Genomic DNA, 18,471 nt, shown 5'->3' on the forward strand with positions numbered 1-18,471 from the left:
GTTGACGGAGCCATGTAGTCTAGACACACCCATAGTGACTACACCATTGAATATACCAGGTGGCCTGGGGGCAAATCAGAGCAAACTGCTTAGAACCAGGGCTACTTACAGACCAAGACTGGAGTCCTTTTCATAAGACACCAAACCAGTCACACAGAGCGCTTCAGCTGCCACCCTAGCCAGCAAGAAGTCTCATAAGCAGTCCCCTTAGACCAGTGGTCTCCAACCTTTTTACACCCAAGATCACTTTTTAAATATCAGGGCAAGCCAGGATCTACCTCATCCCCTCCCCAGCATCCCACCCCTTTCTTGAGATCCTGCCCTCTCCAAACCTTTCCGCATTCTACCCGTTGCTAATGGAAACTCACCGTTAATTACATAATTACACCCGAGCCATTTTGCTAGGGCTGCAACTGTGCAGAACGGTTTAATTTAAATTATTAAACAGATGAAGCATTTTAACTTTCTCATGTTCGTTTATCAAACTTCATTTTAAATTAAGTAATATATTAATTTATGTCCAACTGTGACGGGGCAGACAGCCTCGCTACGCTGCCCCGCACTGTCAGAAGCGGTGGGGGAACCGCGGGGGAGCCCGGGGCTGCATCGATCCCGGCGGGTGCGGCCATGGCGGTGGGGCCGTGGCCCGGGCCGGCGCTCCTGGATGACGTTCCCCGTGATGTCACCCCGGGACTCCCGGGGAGCCGGATGACGTGGGCGGGGGCGGAGCCAGCCGGGGACGCGGAATGGCGGCCCTTTCAAAAGGGCCGAGAGAGGCAAGCAGAGGGGGAGAGCGCAGAGAAGCCAGAGACTCCTGCTGCCGCTCAGAGAAGGCAACGAGTGGTGAGTCTCTCCCCACGGTGGGGAGTAAACTAATTCAGACCGGGGAGAAGAGGCCCAGGGCAGGGCCGTGGACCCCGTGAAAGGAGAGTTAAGGGGTCTTGACCCCCTCCATTGGCAAGGGAGAACCTTCCCTGACTTAGGGCCCTGGGCCGGGACTCGGAGAGAGGGAGGGCCCGAGTCCCCTCCCCGGTCCCCCCTGACCCGCCTTGCGGCCGATCCCGTCGGCTACGACAAAAGGCCTGGCCAGGGGTCTTTAGATACGAGGGAACAGTATCACCTCCTCCCGGACTTGGGTGGGGGCGAGAGACTAATCAGTTACACCAACACAAAAGGTTTCAATGTTTTCTTTATTTATGGCAGGGGTGGGGAACCTTTTTTGGGTCGGGGGGGGGGGGGCATTGATCCACAGAAAAATCAGTTGGGGACCACACAAGTGAGAAGCAAAAAACTGCTTCCCAAAACCCACATAACCCTCACTGATGTGGCTCCCAACTGAGACACCTCACTCCTGAAGGGCTCCAGCCCCAACAGGATGAGGGGAAGGGATAGGGAGGACTGAGGTTCAGGGTTTCCCATCGGCCAGATTTACTTTTCTGGGGTTCCAGAGTTAGTGGATTTTAGCGGGGAAAGCTTCCAGACAGCACACTGCTGTTCCCCCAGCACAGTGGGAAGTGGGGGGAGTTCACTCCCTCCATACATCAGTGATTCACATGTGCAGGAGTTACTAGTTCTTGTTACAGTGGCCGCCACTGCTGCTGCTGCCAGAAGGAGGGGGTGGCTGGGTCCAAGGCAAAAGGTGCTGAGGAGCCTCTCCCGGACCTTGGCGCTTTTGAGCCGCTGCCTGAGCCCTGTCACGTGGAATCCGTGACAGAGGCAGGCCAGCAGGAGGAGGAAGGGGCTGCACAGTGGTGGGGCAGTGGGTGGTGGCTGGCCCCCACAGGCAAAGCTCCAATTGAGCTGCCTACATGCTCTGTGGCGTGTGGGGGGGAGGGAGAGGAAGAAGCTGTTGCTGCTATGCTGCACCACAAGCTATAGGAGTGCATGGATTTGGTCACTTCCTCCCTTGGGTGGGGCTTTCCAGGACATTTCACTACTTGATGGGGTACTGAGACAAGAGTATTTAAAATCGGGACAGTTTTGGATTATCCAGGACGTATGTTCTGTCTCTCCCCAGCCACATCCTGGGCACTAGATGCCTTCTGCCTCCCCACCATCCTCTCCCCAGGTGCCAGAGGCTTTCTGTCCAGTCTCCACAGGTGCCAAGGGTCTTCTGCCTCTCCTCAGCTTCCCCACAGTCCCCACGCCCCAGCACCAGTATCTTTCTGTCTGCTCTCAGTCCCCCCATCCCTTGCAGGTGCGAGGGTCCTTCTGTGTCCCATAGTTCCCACAGATGGCAGGGGCCTTCTGTCTCTCCTCAGGGCCTCATGGGAACTCCCTTTCAGCCCTCCCTCCAGGACCCCGGGGCCTTCTCTCTCACCGCAGCTCCACTCTTTGGGGTGCCAGGGTCCTTCTGTCTTTCCTCAACCCTCCCTAAGCATTAGGGTCCTTCTGTCTCCCCCCCCCCACCTCCCTCAGGTGCCAGGGTCCTTTTGGCTCCCCTCAGACACCCAGGTTCCAGGGGTTAGTGGTGTCAGGGGGTGTAGGTAATGTGTCCCTATTTTTGGTTCAGAAAATATGGTGACCATACTTATGGTCAATGTAAACAGAAGGCTGCTGGGGGAAACCTGGGGGAACTGATGGCTCCTGGTCTATGGGGTTGGGGGAAGACAGAAAGAGGGTGTTGGGTCAAGACAGAAGGCCTCTAATTAGCTGTGGGGAGGGGCTGGGGAGAGCCCAAAGTCTCTGACACCCAAAGAGGGTTTGGGGAAAAGAGAAGTCTTCTGGCACCCAGGGGTGGTGAGCGGAGATAGAACAACCTTGCCCCTCTGGATGAGGGCTGAGGACAGGGGCCTGGGGGAGAAAGAAGCCCTTTGGCATCTGGGGGTGGGCTGGGGGAAGCAGAAGGCCCCTGTATGGGAAGTTATGAATAGTGGCACCAGGAGCATGGGGATTTACTAATCATGTACCAATCCTAACCATTGGGTGAATCAGTGAATCAGTGCGGGAGGTGTGTGTGGGGGGGAGGAGGGTAAATCCCCATGCTCCTGGTGAAGTGACAGAGGGAGAGAGGGAAATAGCTAGGGTTCCATTGGAGACTCACAGCCAGGGAGGGAATCTCCACCTGCAGGCCCCCATAAGTGTGTTTGGGGGGGAAATCCCCAAGCCGTATAGTGAGTGGGAGGGATGATGCCCAGTCCCTGTAGCTGCAGGTTGGGAGGAGAACCTTACCCATAGAAGGTGACTGGGCTGGAAACATGGAGAGCTCAACCCCAGCCAGTCAGTCTCATGCTAGCGTGGTGGTGCCCAGTGTTCACTCTGCAGTATCTGGTCCCCAGTAGTGAGTGTGAGGATCATGTCCCTCCTGTCTCTGCCCTTCCCTTTCCATGTGGGTAGGGGGGAGCCTCATTCCCTCCACTTCCCATGTTCCAGGAACAACCAAGCCCTGAACCTGCTTTAAGTTAGGGTAAGAGGAAGCTGCATACCAAATTTGGTGGCCCTAGCTATTACTGTTTAGGAGGCTTTCTTGTGCATGCACACACACGCACACACATGTGCGCGCACACTATGCTTAGTGCAGATGGGAATAGGAAAAAATATTGAAACAATAATGTAGCTGGGATTTATGGTGTTTCTTAGACATGACTTAATGGGATATACCTTTCAGGGAAACTTACTGTCAAAAATTTCAATTCAATATAGAAAGAGGCTTGAAATAAGGAATCAGCCCTGGTGAATCTTTCAAGTGGATTGTAGAAAAGAGAGAGAAAAGCCAATATTTTTGCTTTGTTAATTTTCAAAGCAATGCCAGTTTCAACAATGTTGAAAGTGTCGTTGTTAAAAATTAGCATATGCATTGGACCTAATGTCTTCTCTGAGTATGTGGTTTCTGAAGGGACACGAATGAAGTATTGTTTGGAAAGTTATGGCTGAACGCCTGTTTGAACTATTAAAGTGGTACGAATCTTAAATACATACAAACGTCTTTCCAATATTCAGGAAGTTGAGAGGAAGACAAAGAAGTTTTACTTCCAAGTATTTTAATTCCCATTTAAATCATTCTACTTTGTCTATTCATAAGCGACACAGATGGAGACATTAAACATCCAGTTTGACCTTTAGATGTTATAAGTGGACACAGTTGTTCCAGAAGTTAGTCGGGGATTCCAAGGCCAGAAAGGACCATTGTAATAATCTAGTCTGATCTTTTGTAGAGCACAAGTCACAGAACTTCCCCAAAATAATTCCTACAATATATCTTTTAGAAAAACATTCAATCTTGATTTTAAAAGTGCTGTGCCAATCCTTTAGAATCTAAAATCTAAACGTTTATTAATACAAATGAAAAAAAAGTTTGAGAATAGAATTGTTAAAGAAATCACATTAATCATACATCAATCACAAACTTCTTGATGCAGGCTTGAAGCAGAGATGTAATAAACTGCTAGCTTAAAAAACTCTGGAGTACATTCTTTGTTAGGATGGGTCAGTAAATTCTTCCCGGCCCTCTTTTCATAGCAAAGATGCTTCTGAAATGGACTGAAGACAAATGGAGAAGCCCCTAGCGTGCCTTTTATAATCTTGCCCATGTGGAGGGAAATCCATTGTTCTCCTGTATGAAGGTATCTTCAAAATGGAGTTTGTCACATGAGCAAGTCACCTGTCCATGTCCTTTTTAGGAAAGAAGCCATGGGTTACCTGCTGGTCTGCAGGTTTGCAGCAGAATTCCTCTGATGTTTATTGGCAATGTTTAAGGGCCATTGTGAGAGTTGAGGAAACATTCGAGGAACCCACCCCTGCAATTCGCCTCAGTGCCATCTCTGCCCACACATCTACACCAGTGATTTCATCACTGGACCCAACCACATCAGCCACCAAATCAGAGGCTCATTTAACTGCACATCCACTAATGTGATCTATGCCATCAAATGCCAGAAATTCCCCACTGCCATATATATTGGCCAAACTGGACAGTCTTTATGGGAAAGAATTAATGGACATGAATCAGATATCCGAAAAGGCAATAGCCAAAAGCCTGTTGGAGAACACTTTATTCTTCCTGGACACTCATTAATGGATCTCCAAGTCTCCATTTTGTTTCAGACCAATTCCACAAGCCAAATATGCAGAAAAGTGTTGCAATTTAACTTCATTCACAAGTTTAATTCTTATGCAAATGGTATGAATGGTATTGGCTGGATGGCACATTATCTTCCGCATCTTAATGACTTATCCAACCAATCAAACAATGAAGGTGCTAATGGTTCTTATCAGCCTCTTCTAACTATTTGAGCTATCTACCCACTGTCCCTATTTTTTTTCTCCTTCCCCTCCTTTTTTTCCTCCTTTTTTCTCTCTTTTTTCCTCCCTCCCCTCTATTATTTATTTTTGGATCTGGACTTCTAACACTCTGGTCATCTGAAGAAGTGGGCTGTGCCCACCAAAGCTCATGATACCATCTACATGTTTTGGTAGTCTTTAAGGTGCTACAAGACAATTTGTTGTTTTTTAAGTTTTTCCTGTTACAGCTACCCCCTGAAGCTTCTGCCCTTTTTATGTTACTGTCTTTCAGTCTCCTAAGGCTGAAAAATAAAGCCTACATAACAAATAAATGCCTTTTTAGTTTTCAACCAGCAATTGACAGCTTTTCATTCTTGCACTTCATATACTATAAATCATCTATGTCTAAGCATAGCGAGAGTAAATGCTCCTGCTCTAATTTGGTACTACTTTCTAAAGATGTAAGTGAACACATAGGCTACGTCTACATTGGCAGGATTTTGCGCAAAAGCGCCCATTTTTGCACAAAATCTTGCCACCTGTCTACACTGGCCACGAGTACTTGCACAAGAACACTGACGTTCTAATGTATACAATCAGTACTTCTTGCGCAAATACTCTGACACTCAGGGATAAGCCCTCTTGCACAACTGTTCTTGAGCAAGAGGCCAGTGTAGACAGGCAACATCAATTTCTTGTGCAAGAAAACCCGATGTTTAAAATGGCCATCGGAGCTTTCTTGCGCAAAAGAACGTCTACACTGGCACGGATGCTCTTGCGCAAAAGCACATCTTTTGCGCAAAGGCACATGCCAGTGTAGATGCTCACTAACACAAAAACTCTTGCGTTAAATAGTATTTGCGCAAAAACTTGCCAATATAGACGTAGTCACAAAATGCAAGGCTATGGAAAATCAGGCCCCGTTCATGTCTAAATGAGTCAGTATCTGTTCTGAGTACAAAATTTGAAAGATTCCATTCATGTTGAGGGAAAATTACCCGGACATGGAAGCCTACTGCAAGGCTTGCCAGGTTACATCCAGTTATAACTTACTCCATGATCAATAAGATTATCCATGCAGAAGGTATTACTCAGTTTGAGTAAGGGGAACAGAATTCATCCCATAAATTCCATGGTGGGACAATGTGGAGTGTGTTGCAGGGTTCATAGTCAAAGCAGGCTATGATGTACAGGGGGCTTTTGCACTGAAGGTACATGTACAGTTGTGAAGGGGGGCAATTCTCTGGGAAGGATGTATGGCTGGAGGTGGCCTATGAGACCTGACTTACACATGTCTACATCTACACCTCTGCTTGGACCAGCAAAAAGGGGCCTCGGCATGGTTGTGAATCTGGACCAATATTCTTTCACACTTTTCTCATAACTCATTGTTTCAAATTATTAGCGCTATATTTCATTATATGCTATTATCCTATGCTGGGGTAGGGCCTCCCACAGATTTCACAGTAATGTTCTCAGGCTGAAATGCCAGGTCAGCATGACCTGCAACATTTATAGGAGCAATCTAATTTAATTGCTCAAGCGTACCTGCATGGAAATATTTGGAATCCTGTTTTGAAAATAGAACAATTATCCCGTATATAAAATCAATACGAGCCACATGGCACACATTAGAAAGAATATAAAAACTGGGAAAACTTTAAAAACTAGTCTAGCAGCACCTAAAAGACTAAAGTTATGTCTACACTGCAGAGCGTTTGCGCAAAAAATTGCGGCGCGTCCACACTACAAGTGTGTTTTTGCGCTAGAAAAAGTACAGTAAATTAGAAGAACACAGGGCTTTTTGCACAAGAGTTATTCCTCTTTCTATGAGGAATAAGCCTTTTTGCCAAGAGCTCTTGCACAAAAAGGCATGTGCGGATGGGCATGTAAAAGGGTCCTATGTCAGTGGGTGGGGCACCACTGACTCCCTAGAGTGCCCACAAGTCTGTGAGGCACGCCTCAGCTGAGTGACAGTTTGTGAGGTTCAGCCTGGGGTAAGGGCGGGTGGACAGACAAGAGGTTAATACAAATAGTCACCAGTTTACAGTTTAAGGCACAGCCCTGAGTTAGAAAGACGAGTGTCTATCACCACTTGTCCACGAAGTGTAATAGTTAACTCAAACTAAGTGTTGTAAAGCAGGCTTTTTCTGTCTATGGCCTTCGTGTATAGCTCATCCTGTCACACAAGGCCCCTCACAGAAAACCCAGACTGTGAGATACTCAGAGAAGCATAGGAAGCACAATGCAGCTTTCTGTAAAACGGGATTTGGCCTTGTAGGTATCATAGAACAGAGAGGTGAGCATGAAAAAATAGAACACAAGCTGCAAGAGATAAATAAGACTCTCTTGACCAGTCCTTGAAAGCAGGGAGGTAGGCATAGGGAGATAAGATGCAACTGCCATGCACACAGACCATACCCACACCCAGCACTGTCCACGAGGCCATCAGGCAGGCATCAAGAAAATCCTATAGGGCAGTATTTCACGTTACCTCATTACCAGCCTATCAGGCCCGGCAGGTTATGTTATAAAAGACCCTCAACCCCTTTGTTCGACGAAGGTTCCGTGTATTGAGAGCACGTATCTTTTTTTGCCCAGCTAAAGGATTGATCACTGAGGCTGACTTCCCACCCTTCGAATCAAATATAAGGGTGCACAAGTCCTGAGCATGCTCCGAGTTCTAGTGTGTCTTTGTGTTATTATCGATGCTGGATTTGTAAGTATTGCTTAAATGTATAGTTATTAGTTTAATTAATCGTTAAATTGTGTTAATTTCACTGTGTAATTCTGTAAAGTGTATCTAAGTTCTGTTAACCACACTGTGTAAATCATATAATTTTGTGTTGTGTAGTAGTGTTGTATTTAGGTTAAGTGTAAGTGTTAGAAATAGAAGTCCAAGAGTTGTTAAGTTGTAAAAGTAGATTTATGACTAACTCCACCAGCTGCCCTAAAATAACCATAGAGAGGCTGGCTTTAGACGGAGTTTTTATTATCATTATATTGTCTTTGTTTTTGTATTTTTGTTAAGCAAATTAGGAATAGTGATTTAATATAAGTAAATTGTAATCTAAGAATTGTAATCAGTTATGGTATAGTCGTGTTCAAGTTTTCTACCCTGTAAAAGCATTAGGCAATTTTTAGTTAAAAAGACCATTTTCTAATTGTTAGTTTTGATAAAAGAATCATTCCACTTAATAAAAATCATTTGTTTTACACCATCATCCAGTAGTTTTCACTAAGTAATCGGCTTTAACCCTTGAGGCTTCCACCACATCACCGAACCAAAGTGTAACACTAAGGACTTAGTTCGAGTTAACATTTGACTGCTAGCGTGTAGCCGCGGGCAGTTAGTTCAGGGGATTTAAAATTATGCCCGGACAGGAAGATGCAAATAAAGCCCAGGATATTTAAATCCCGGGCTTCATTTGCAACTTGGAACGCCTACATTAGCCTCCCTAGTTCGAACTAGGGGGCTAGTGTAGACATACCCTAAGGTGCTTCTAGACTACTCATTGTTTTTTAAGTTTTTCCAGTTATAGACTAACATGGCTACCCCTATAAGCTATAAAAGCTATAAAAATGGGGTTTGATTACAGTTTTGAATGGAGTTGGCACCCATTTTAATGATATGGGTATAATGTATTGTCCCTACAATCGGGTAGGGCTATGTCTAGACTGCAGGGTTCTTGTGCAAGAACTTGTTCCAGAAGAAATCTTCCACAAAATGTTCTTGTGCAAGAGCACGTCCACACTGCCATGTGCTTTTGCGCAAGAGATGTGCTTTAGTTCAAGAGAGCATCCACACTGCCATGGACACTCTTGCGTAAGAAAGCTCTGATGGCCAGGCCATTGCCAACAGAGCACCTGTGCTTTTTCCGATAGGAGTTTCTTGCACAAGAAACCCCTGATGTCCGTCCACACCTGCCTTTTTGCACAAGAGCTCTTTTTGAGCAAGAGCTCTTGTGCAAAAAGGCTTATTCCTCGTAGAAAGAGGAATAACTCTTGCACAAAAAGCCCTGTCTTCTGATGATCTACTGTACTTTTTCTTCTGAAAAAAAGCACTTGTAGTGTAAACACTGCAATTTTTTGCACAAAAACTCTGCTGTGTAGACGTAGCCTAATACTTTTCCTTTTCCAGGTTGAAGATCTCTGGCCCAGGACTTTCTGGTCCACCAAAATCTGTGGTCCAGCACCAGTGAGCCTCTAGGCCACAGAGCCCAGGGAGACTTGTGTCAGGGAGCCTGGCAGCCGGAGCTGGCCAGGGAGCTGGGAGACCGGGGCTGGCTATGAAGCTCAGGGCTGGCTGCAAAACCCTGGGCTGACTGTGGAGTCTGGGGCTGGCTGCAGAGCCTGGTGGCCTAGGGCTGGCCACAGAGCCCAGCTTCAGCCCCAGGGCAGCACTGCTCAGCAAGTGGCAGTCCTGGGACTGTCTGTGGAGCTTGGTGGTGGCCCAGGGCTGGCTGTGGAGCCCAGCAGCAGTAGAAGGGCTACTGAGCCCAGTTGCAGCCCTAGGGCAATGGAACCCAGTGTCCCAGGGCTGGCTGCAGAACCCAGTGGCCAGGAGCCTAGCGGTGGCCCCAGGACAGTGGAGCCCAGCAACCCTGGGCCTGGTTGTGGAGCCCAGTGAAGGCGACCCTGGTGCTGGCCATTGGCCTCAGCGGCAACCTCAAGACACCAGAGCCCAGAGGCCTGGGGCTGCAGCTGGCTGCAGAGCTTGGCAGCAGCATCCCCAAGGACAGGGGGCCTAGTGGCCAAGGGGCAGGGAGCCTGGAAGCAGGGCCAGGGCGTAAGAGGGGAGCCCAGCTAGAGCTGCTGATGGACCCTAGGAGAGCCTGGAGTCTGTCAGCGGAGGCCGGAATTGACCTCCCCTGGTCTGGCAAACTCCCTCCTTCAGGACAGTCAGGTCCCGAGGGTGCCAGACCAGGGAGGTCCAACCTGTAGTTAGGAGAGCCAAAAGGATTTTGGGCTGGGAAAGGTATTTAGCAGTGGTCTCAGTAAGGCATATGGGAGTTTTATTTCAACGGGAACAGAGTTAGACCAAGTATGAGCACTTTTGAAAATCCTATCCTTATTGTACAAAATTGCCTAGCATTTCTAAATTGTTTAACACAGAAAATGAAATTACTCATTCTGGAGAAAACACAAAAATAAGGTAAATCTTATCCAATCTCCAGACAGTCCCATGCTGCCTTCTGCAAAGAGGGAGTAGGGGAAAAGATGGTTACCACCAGAGAACATAATTTGTTGAGATGATTAAAGAAAAACAGGTCAGAGGACAAGAGTTCTTACTCAATGAATCGGACAGTTTCCTGTAATGCCTGCTTCAAACATACTTGGAGACATACCAAGTAGTAAGCATAATAAATTGTTAATAATAACTATCATCCACCCCGTACAATCTCCCCCGTCTAATGCAAACATGTTGTAGCTTGAAAATGGATAAGGAATAGGCAAAAAGATCTACCATCTCCTTCTGAGCCTAAATTTGATAAATTATCACACCACACAGCACATTTTCTGTCTGTGAACAGTGCATGCACCAACCCAGATTTTTTTCTGAGTATACTGCCATCCTAAATACGTGCCTGTAGGTGGCTCTCCAACTGTTTATATCACCTATTTATAGTTCATGGTGGGATATTGATTATCTAAGTCTGATGGCATTGTCTCTGCTTCCTCACTGGATGGCTGAAACTTCTAAAACAGAATAATGAAAGGATGAACACTGCCACATGATTGAACTTTCACGTTAGATGTATGACAAATAATCATTGGTGGGAACATTTGTGGAACCTGCTAGATCCATGAACACATTCGGGAACAATCCAGGAATTGCCCAGAAATTCATGAACAATAGAAAGATCCTTATCAGCAATAGTGGGACAAACCATTAGGTTGTATATCACTTTGAAGGTACTGGTTTCAGTGTGACTACTTGTGCAACAAGGCCATACTGATGGTGAATATTTGTACTACTCAACCTGATCTCATTGAATTTCTGACTTGGGATAAAAAGGAGGATTTTAATGTCAGAATATGGGGCTAGATTTACTGAGAGACTTAAGGTGGCAGTTAAGTGTCTAGATCCAAGGTTCAGGCCCCACTGGTTTTTACAAAAACCCCACTCAGCTGCCACCAAGCCCTGCAAGTACTTTAACTACCTGAGCACCTATATTTTTTCAGCAAAAGTTCTTTAGATGCCAATGTGTGTGTCTCTGCACAAGTGCACTGCTGCCTTACATTAGATGTGCAGTTGCCTAAACCCAGTGTGATGCATAAACCAGAGGAAGGTATGTTTCTCTATCTAACTTACCTATGGCAGCGGTTCCCAACAGCCAGTTCATGGCCTGGTGCCGGGCCAGGCTGCAGCGGCTCCGGGGGCCGGATCTGGGGTACACTGACTGTTGGGAGAGGCATGTCCTGCCCTGCCTCTCAGCCCACCAGAGCTGAGCAGGGGCAGGGTCTCCTCCTAGACATGGAAGAGCAGTTTGCTGCATGGTGGGAGGGCCATACGGAGCCTGGCACAGCAGCCTTAGAGCAGCTGCAACCTCGGCAACAGTACTGCGCTGGCAGCTGGGAGGCAGTGCAGGGCTAGGTGAGGGGGGCAGAGCAGGCACTGGGGACTCCAGAGGAGGGGATAGTGCTGGGGAGCTCTGGAGATGGGGGGCTTTAAGAGATGGGGGGCTGGTACTGTGGGTCTCTGGGGGCGGGGTTAGTACTGGGGAGCTCTAAGGGGCGAGAGGCTCTAAGAGTTGGGGAGGTGACACTGGGGGGCACTGGGGCATCCGGGGTGGGGAGCTGTCACCAGGAGGTTCTGGGAATGGGGCTAATATAGGAGACTGGGGGCCGGCACTGTGGGGGACTCAGGGGGAGGTTGGGAGCAGTGGAGCTTTGGAAACAGGAACCTGGCACTGGTGGGGGGGGCTGTAAGGGGTGGGGGACTGGCACTGAGGGGCTCTGAGGGCAGGAGGCTGGCACTGGGGGGAGTTGGCCACAGGGGATTCTGGGGTCAATGGCTGATGCTAGGGGGTAGTGAGGGGTGGGAGGTTCTAGGGATTAGTGCTGGCACAAGGGACTCAGTGGGCCAGGGTGTACCCCAGCCCGGGTCCCCAGAGCTGCTGCAAACAGCTGGCTTCAGCCCTGGCAGCTGCCCGCCATGGGGCAACTGCTGGAGGTGAAGCCAGCTGTTTGCGACAGCTCTGGGGGCTGGGGCTTTTGGTGAACTGGTAACATTTTGTTTGCATACTTATTTGCATAATGAATATGCAAATTAAAAATTACCGGCCTGCCAAAAGTTTGTGAATGTGTTAGCCATTCCACGGTATAAAAAACGATGGTAACCACTGACCTAGGGGCTCAATGTGGTAAGCATGCTCAGAGCCTGCCTACCATATTGGGCCTTTACAGGTAAGATCTTCTAGAATGGTGAGAGGCAGGAGGAGAAAGACCCTAAATTCCTATGTGAATCTAGCCTTTAACAAATGATCCTGACTAATATTTTCTCCTAAGTTGTGGTTCAGTTTATAGTCAAAATCACGTGTTGCTATCAAAGTAAGAGGAGATCACTTCTCATCCTAAACACTTGTCATCTAGGCACTGTGTCACTACAACATCCTCCTGCTTTGTGGATGTCTAAGGTTGTGATTGACTCTGCTTAGAAGAAATGGATCAATTGCTATTCAGTTGTTATGGTCATTAGGCTGCAAAAGTATTTTAAACCAAAGTCACTGTTCCTACTCACTGAGGGTGCATCTACACAGCAAGGTTTAACTCGAAATAAGCTACGCAAACTGAGATATGTCAATTGTGTTGTTTATTTCGAATTAGCTTATTTTGAAATTGGGAGTGTCTGCACAGCACTTATTTTGAAATAGAGCACTATTCCTCTGACTTCCCTTATTCCTCTTACAATAAGGCTGTGTCTAGACTGGCAAGCTTTGCTGGAAAATCATCTGCTTCTCCGGAAAAACTTGCCAGCTGTCTACACTGGCCGCTTGAATTTCCGGAAAAGCACTGACGATCTCATGTAAAATCATCAGTGCTTTTCCGGAAAAACTATGCTGCTCCCATTTGGGCAAAAGTCTTTTTCCGAAAGACTTTTGCACAAAAGGGCCAGTGTAGACAGCATAGTTCTGTTTCCCACAAAAAAGCCCCGATCGTGAAAAAGGCGATCGGGGCTTTTTTGCAGAAAAGCGCGTCTAGATTAGCCACGGACACTTTTCCGCAAAAAGTGCTTTTGTGGAAAAGCATCCTGCCAATCTAGATGCACTTTTCCGAAAATGCTTTTAACGGAAAACTTTTCCGTTAAAAGCATTTTCGGAAATTCATGCCAGTGTAGACATAGCCTGAGGGTTACAGGAGTCAGAGTAAGAAGGCCTCCAGATTGACAGCATTTTGACATTATTTCGAAATAACTGCCTGCTGTGTAGATGCAGACTGAATTATTTTGAAATAGCACTAGTTATTTCAAAATAATGTTGTTGGGTAGATGTATCCTAACTGTCCACAGCCTTCAGGTCCAGCAGAATTCCTTTTTTCCTTCTGTCCTCCTTACTGAACCTCTTTTCAAGTGATAGACTGATAGGCAACATGAAGCACACCTTGTGTAAACTTCTGCTTTCTTGCCAGTAACTGAATGTGCCTCAGGTTCTTTTGTTATCTCTCACCCAGGCATTGAAACATCTAACTGAAAAGGAAGGAGAACCAGAAAGGGAACCCAAGAGATGCCTTTTACTTTCTTAAAAGACCACCATGATTGTGCATACCTCCCACAAAACTTTTAGCTATGGAACCACTGTCTGTTTAGACTCCAGAAAAATTAAACATGCATTTAGGATAAAAATCCTAAATAAGTTGGCCATAGAAAATGGACAAATAAATGTGTCTTTCCAAAATACCTAGTAAAACATTTGGGTTCACTTGATACAGTTGCAGGATATAGAGATGTCCAGGGAGTTATCAGTTTTCATTATTCCATCACCAGGACTCCCATAGAAATCTCTGGAAGTTTATCCTAAGATTAACTAATGGCAAAATTAGGATGTGCACTGTGTTTGGAGGCAAAATGAATAAGAGCTGCAGTACAAAGCCAAGAGGACAGTAGGGGTCAAATTTTGCTCTTTGATACATCTAGGCACAATCATCAACACCTAGGGTACGTCTAGACTACATGCCTCCGTCGACGGAGGCATGTAGTTTAGCCAGATCGGCAGAGGGAAATGAAGCCGCGATTAAAATAATCGCTGCTTCATTTAAATTTAAATGGCTGCCCCGCTCTGCCGATCAGCTGTTTGTCGGCAGATCGGGGCAGTCTGGACGCGACGCGCCGACAAAGAAGCCTTTCTTGATCGGCACAGGTAAACCTGATTATTTTAATCGCGGCTTCATTTCCCTCTGCCAATCTGGCTAATCTACATGCCTCCGTCGACGGAGGCATGTAGTCTAGACACACCCCTAGGCAACTTGTGGATTGTTTATAATTGAGGGTACAATTTTTGTCTACTTCTCTAGAGTAGTCTGAGATATTTGAAATTACAGCTATTATTCACTGAAGGCTAACTTATCAAAAGCATACTGACACATTTCACAAAGTGACATGTGGCGTGTGTAAAAGAATAGCCAATATTATAATTAAGTCATAAACAGTGTATGGATACACAGAATATGATGGCCCACGTCCTAATTTTTGTTACACCCTTCAACATTAGTAAAGTTATAATGGAGGCACACCGTGGCTTCATTTCACACTTTCTGCAGTATGAGGCAAAATCCTCATATTTAAGGGGATATTTTCAGATGTCTGACTCTCATTCACATCCACAAATATGTGAACCACAAACTAGGAAAGCAAACATACTGGTCAGTGTTTGTAAATTCCAGCCTATATCCTTTCTATGGGATAGTCACAAACATAGAAATACGCATTTTCTATTTAAAATCTTTCCACATAAGCTAAGTGGATATCTACAGTTTTGTGAGTGCAAAAGTAGAGATTCAGTTAAAGCTGGTTTGTAAATCTGGACTTGAATTTTCCAGTATTAAGCTGTTTTAAAGCTGTAGATGCTTTTGTCTCAATCAAAGAGAGTTAAATTTTCCTTTGGATCACCTGGATTTGAAATATCAGATACAGATTCATGAGATGCATGCATAAAAAAGAGATAGAGAATAAGACAGAAAATATCTTATTGCCTCTCTATAAAAACATGGTATGTCCATATCTTGAATACTGCGTACAGATGTGGTCACCTCATCTGAAAAAAGTTATATTGGCATTGGAAAAGGTTCAGAAAAGGGCAATAAAAGTGATTAGGGATTTGCAAAGGGTCCCATATGAAGAGAGATTTAAAAGACTTGAGCTTTTCAGCTTAGAAAAGAGGAGACTAACAGGCGATATGATAGAGGTCTATAAAATCATGATTGGTATGGAAAAAGTGAATAAGGAAAAGTTATTTATTTATTCCCACAATATAAAAACTAGGAGTCACCAAATGAAATTAATAGGCAGCAGGTTTAAAACACACAGAAGGAAGTTTTTCTCCACTCATTGCACAGTCAACATGTGGAACGCCTTACCAGAGGATGTGGTGAAGGCTAGAACTTTAGCAGAGTTCAAAAAAGAGCAAGATAGATTTCATGGAGGTCCATCAATGGCTATTAGCCAGGACCAGGGGCAGCCCGTGAGTACAGGCTGACTCGGCTGTCGCCTAGGACTCCGCCTTCAATGGGGCGCCTCAGGCGCCCGATGATGATGTCACGCCATTGACGGCCATGCAGGCAGGGGCACTGATCATGCATTCCGCCTGGGGCACCATCTGCCATAGCATGCCTCAGGCCACCCCTGGCCAGGATGGGTAGGAATGGTGTCCCTAGCCTCTGTTTCTCTGGAGGTGGGTGATGGGGGAGGGATCACATGAGGATTACTTGTTGTGATCCCTCTCTCTGGGGCATCTGATATTGGCCACTGTTGGCAGACAGGATACTGGGCTAGATGGACCATTGGTCTGACCCAGTAGGGTCGTTCTTATGTTCTTATGAGAATTAGAAGTGCCACTGTTATCACAGCTTTCACTATATAGTTCCTAGATACATTTTTATGTTGTGAGAGTACAAAAGAAACTGGTTAACATGAGCAAAATGTTGGATACAAAATGATGGTCATCTGTAATAACCTTATCGTAGAATAAAAAGCTGTTTCTTTGAATGTAATAGAATGGGACCATTTCTAGTGATATTAGCAGATTTTTAATGTAAGCTTCAGCAACTGGTTAAAGGGGAGACTACAGCAGGTCATACTGAAAGGTGAACTGTCAGGTTGGAGGAAGGTTACTAGCGGAGTTCCTCAGGGATCAGTTTTGGGGCCAATTTTATTTAATCTTTTTATCGCTGACCTTGGCACCAAAAGTGGAAGTGTCCTGATAAAATCTGCGGATGACACAAAGTTGGGAGGTATTGCCAATTCAGAAAAGGATGGGGATATCATACAGGAAGATCTGGATGACCTTGTAAATTGGAGTGAAAGCAATAGAATGAAATTTAATAGTGAGAAGTGTAAGGTTATGCATTTAGGGATTAATAACAATAATTTTAGTTATAAGCTGGGGACACATCAGTTGGAAGTAATGAAGGAGGAGAAGGACCTCGGAGTCCTGGTTGATTATAGGATGACTATGAGCCGCCATTGTGACATGGCCGTGAAAAAGGCTAATACGGTCTTGGGATGTATTAGGCGAGGTATTTCCAGTAGGGATAAGGAGGTGTTAGTGCCATTATACAAGGCATTGGTGAGACCCCATTTGGAATACTGTGTGCAGTTCTGGTCTCCCATGTTTAAGAAGGATGAATTCAAACTGGAATAGGTACAAAGAAGGGCCACTAGGATGATCCGAGGAATGGAAAACCTGTCTTATGAAAGGAGACTCAAGGAGCTTGGCTTATTTACCTTAACCAGAAGAAGGCTGAGGGGGGACATGATTGTATTCTTTAAATATATTAGAGGGATAAATACCAGGGAGGGAGAGGAATTATTTAAGCTTAATACCAGCATGGACACAAGAACAAATGGATATAAGCTGGCTAGTAGGAAGTATAGACTTGACATTAGACGAAGGTTTCTAACCATTAGAGGAGTGAGGTTCTGGAACGGCCTTCCAAGGGAAGTAGTGGGGGCAAAAGATCTATCTGGCTTCAAGATTAAACTAGATGGGTTTATGAAGGGGATGTGATGAGTAGATTTCAGCCGGTTGCCCCGTTCACCAGCGGCGCGCGCATGCACAATACGGGTCTTGTGCACGCGCAGTGCAGGGCTGACAAGTAGATTTCGCCACCGTTTGTCATGCCCTGCCTACAGGATATGTCAAAGGCCAAGCACTAGTTCGGTTCAGTTAGATTAATCCCCTCCATGAGAAACAATACTTGTGTGTGCTTTGGGCTGGGATAGGAAAAACAGTTGTCAATTCTGAGAAAGTTTGCTTAGAAACATTTTTTTTATGCACAGTCCTTAATATGAAGTGGTAGGAAATTGTATCATTCCTGAAGATGCTCAGGGAGGCTAAACCTACACTGCACATTTATTTTGAAATAAGCAATTTTGGAAATAGCTTATTTCGAAATAGAGCATCTACACACCAAATGTTCATCAAAATAGCTTTTAGCTATTTTGAAATAGAGCATCCACATTGATTGGAAGCTAATTCTCATTTAAGGCCACCTCAAACCACTTCAGGCAGGGCATCAGGTCAACCGTTACTTCGTGTGGCTGATGCTTGAGGCTATCTGAGGCTCTTGCTTAAAGGAATTCCCCCGTACAAGGAGTGTCTCAGGATTTTTGTCCTTGCCTACCTCCTCAAGGGACAGCAAAGGCTTTTCTTCTGCCTGCTGCAGTTGTCCTTGAGGACACCTCAGCTTGACAGACATGGAGCTGGAGCTGCCTCTGGGCAGTCTACAGCTATTGCAGCTTGTGCTGCAAGTCATGCAGCAGGTTCTGCAGGCTGCAGCCTAGGCCCTGCAGGAATCAACCCCCAGCTCCTCTGAGAGACCCTCCTTAGATCTCTGTGGGCACAGGTCATGCAGCTGGATCCCGCCTGCCCTCCCCTGACCACCGTGCACCTCTGCTTCTGGCGTCTGGACACCAGTGCAGACTGGTGGGACTGGATTGTCATGCAGTGGTAAGGAGGCCAGCAATGACTCCAGAATCTCAGGATGAGGAAGGACACATTTCTGGAGCTCTGTGAGTGGCAAGCCCCCCTCCTT

The sequence above is a fragment of the Pelodiscus sinensis genome, chromosome 6 (assembly GCF_049634645.1).
Source record: "Pelodiscus sinensis isolate JC-2024 chromosome 6, ASM4963464v1, whole genome shotgun sequence".
Taxonomy (NCBI): Eukaryota; Metazoa; Chordata; order Testudines; family Trionychidae; genus Pelodiscus; species Pelodiscus sinensis.